Here is a 3,593-nt window from a genome sequence, read left to right on the forward strand (position 1 = left end):
TGGACGTGGCTGGTTCCACCCCTGGCCTCCTTGTTGTGGACGGTACTCGTTGTTGTTGTTGTTGAGGTAGGCGCAGTCTTCACGGGTTTCGAGGCAGTCATTCCCTGAGTGTCCTTCATTACCATAGACTTCGCACGTGAAGTGCGAACCCATGGAACGAGCATAGTTTTCTCTATGCTTCTTGAATTCGGCCCTTTCGCCGAGATGCTTCAGTAGGAGGTCCAGTTTGGCAACGATCATATCCATCTCCTTGACGGTATGCGTGCCCTTGGTGTGGGGTTGGAATCGTTCATCACTCCACCCCTGATTGGAGACCATCTTCTCGACCAATTCTTTTGCTTTGGCGACAGTCAGGTCGAGGAAGGCTCCTCCAGCAGCGGCATCAATATTGGCTCGAGATGTCGTTGTGAGCCCGTTGTAGAAGCTTTGTCGTTGTGAGTCCATGCCATGATGAGGACAGGCCAGGATGTATTCCTGCAGCCTCTCCCAAGCTTCTGGGATGGATTCCATCCCTGTCTGCTGGAAACTTAAAATTCTCCTGCGCAGGGCATTTGTTTCACCCAGCGGGAAGAATTTTGCGAGGAACGCCTTGGAGCATTCGGCGCAGTGTCGATGTCCTTTTCCTTATAAAACCATTGTTTCGCCTTCCCTAGGAGGGAAAAGGGAAACAGACGAAGCTTGACAACGTCGGCGGCGACACCCCATATGACAACGGTGTCGCAGAGCTCCAGAAAATTCTGCAAATGTGCATTTGCATCCTCATTTGGCTTGCCACAGAATAGGCTAGCCTGCACCATGTTTATGAGGCTTGATTTGAGCTCGAAGTTCACGTCCCCGACATGGATGTTGGGGCCAGTGGCCACATTGTCGGTGGAGGGGACGGAGAACTCGCGGAGAGTCTTTTCAGCCATAGCCTCAAGAACGAGTGGTGCTTTCGAAATGGGTTTTTGTGCCGGGAGGATAGCGAGAGGAGGAACGACGCGAGGTCGTGCCCTTCTCACGAGCCTCTCTGGATTGTCTGTGTAGTTTTCCGGCAGGGAGAAACCGGTCATACACTACCCCTGTCTTCTTTCAAGTAAAAAATAAAAGAAGACATAAAGTGACATTAGCCCGAAAGAGTAAAGACTATATCCTGAGTACAAGGTCTAAGTTAATATTAGCACAATATCTTTGTTCACATGCCGTCCCCGGCAACGGCGCCAGAAATGCTTGTTGACATTTCTTAGCGCAATCACTAGGAATGGTTAATCCTTAGCAACAACACTAGAAATGCCTGTTGGCAGTCCTTAGTGCAATCACTAGAATTGAGGGCGCCGAACCCATCCTAGCAACTGCACCCAAGGGGTGCCACTCTCGTGGTATAATCAATACGATTACAGATGGATCCGCAAGCGCACAGATATACCGTTGTATCATTTCACCCGGAGAGTAAGGGTGTCGTCATTTATTTGTGTCCCAAAGGACGGAAGCGGTAAAGGTATTGTACTCAACATTAACCATGACATTGTGCCTCAAGCAATAGGCAATACTCTAATAGGGGTAAGTACAGATAAAGAATAAGCAAGGGTAATGCGACACAGCACACATCCACACTCCAAGAGGAAGGAATAAAGGAGAGAAACTATAAAACAAAGAACTACTCTATCCTACGTCAAGTCAGCTGGAGCTTATGCTAGGTTAGGTGTCCTAGTGCTTCTATCCAAAGCTGGGGTCATGTTAGATCATGGTTAGGACTGCAGGTGCCAGGAAAATGGGATAGCGGGGAGAAGGTCCCGCACCGGAGTACATCCAATCCCGTTACCTCTTTGCATGAACTCCTACACCAAACCCGAACGTCAAGGAGAACGCTAAATGCACCATGCTCGTGTATGAAGTCACTACTATAGTGCCCCCTGGTCTCCCACCCTTTGGATGGACGAGTAAAACACTAGAGCAAGCCCGAAAGCACAACGAACTTCTATCCGTACCCAGATCATCTGGCCTAACCATGACCGTAGCATAACTTATGAACGAACTAAGCATGGATTGATAAACTATCAAGATAGTAAAGCAACCATGGCAAAACTCTATATTATGAATAGAAGTCTAACAAGTCGGATACAAAGCCATACCAGGAGCCGAGGATTTCTCAACGACCCCGAGGACGACTTGCTCGCTAAAGAGAACTAGCCTAGCTCCACTACCTAGCTAAGTGAGCAAGAGAGAGGTGAGCCTTCTTGGAGAGAATGGAATGAAGTGTGTGTGTGTGTGTGCGAGAGAGAGAGGGGTGTGAGGGGGCCCTATTTATACTAGTGGAGGCCGGTTCCTGCCAAATGCACATATGGAAGGTAATCAGGAGACTTGGGGCCGACTCGTCCTCGAAATGCACCTGGACGGGAGGCCGGCCGGCCCCACCTGGCCGTCTCTCATCCTTATCCTTCTCTGTCAGGCTGACATGTGGGCCCTGATATCTTTCCTTGTATACATTATGTGTGGCGCGCCCGTTTGCTCTGCCAGATGGGCCCTCCTTGTAAGTGGGTGACGCCGTACGCGATATTCTACGTAGTTGTATGGCGTCAGCTGCGTGTTTTCGTCTTATTCCGCTCCTGCTCATCTGAAATGTACAAAACTCGAAACAACTGCGGAGCAAGGTTAGTGATACAAATATGCGAGTAAGGCATGCAATTTTCCTTTTTTATTGAGTATAGTTGACGGGTGAAAATGGCACTTAAGCACCGTCAACAGGCAGCATCTTTGTCGGCTCCAAATAGCCGACCAGAAACAAGTAATAGTCAGGCATCAATGCGGGCTACTACTGCAACATCAACAACTCCAGCAGGTCCCATTTATTCAACTCCTACACCTATTCCTACAGTTGTGCAACGAGGATCTGCGTCTGGATACCCAAAAGGATGGAATCTAGGTACTGGACTGGGCATGCCGCCTGAATTATTTACTGCATCATCTGCGGCACAGTTTAATGCATCGGCTACTCAGCTGATGACCCCTCAGCAGAGTGCATCGGCAGCACAGCCGACTGTGCAGAATACATGGAATCCACAGATGGCTGCGCAATTCAACGCATCGACTCCACCGCCGATGACCCCACAACAGCATCTTGCTTTACTTCTCCAACCTAAGTCCCCTTCAAAGATTTTGGTCTCAAAATCCCCTCATCAGGGTGGAGTCAACTAGATATTCCATGATCAGATGACTTGAGTGTTACGATATGTTAATGTGCCATACATGGACCCTACGGTTCAACAGTTAGCTAGTCCATCAGGTCTACAGCCGGCGACCACTTCCGCGTTGGCAATGTATTAGCAGTCACCCAGTCAGATGGCTCAGCAAATGGCATCGTCAGGACGGTCGATGACCCCCATGTCACCACAACCTGCAACGGCAACAAATCCAACGAACATGGTTTCTCCTCAGCAAATACAAGTAGTTGACCAGCAGGTTGATTGGACCTCTAAAATAGCTGAAGTAATGAGGGAGCACTTTGGGTTAAGGCCGAAGTAGCAGTCTGTTATGTACAAGACTCCGTATCCTTCGGCTTATGATCAGATTCCTCTCCCACACAAGTACAAGATGCCTGATTTCACCAAGTTTTC

At 49.0% G+C, this 3,593-nt stretch overlaps 1 non-coding gene across 1 annotated transcript; it reads left to right on the forward strand.

Moving 5' to 3' along the window:
* Positions 1 to 442: 442 nt before the first annotated feature.
* On the forward strand, positions 443 to 546 carry LOC120696425. The gene has a single exon (XR_005684195.1). It is a non-coding gene; the product is annotated as a small nucleolar RNA R71 (small nucleolar RNA).
* The last annotated feature ends 3,047 nt before the right edge of the window (positions 547 to 3,593 follow it).

The sequence above is a fragment of the Panicum virgatum genome, chromosome 2K (genome assembly GCF_016808335.1).
Source record: "Panicum virgatum strain AP13 chromosome 2K, P.virgatum_v5, whole genome shotgun sequence".
Lineage (NCBI taxonomy): Eukaryota > Viridiplantae > Streptophyta > Magnoliopsida > Poales > Poaceae > Panicum > Panicum virgatum.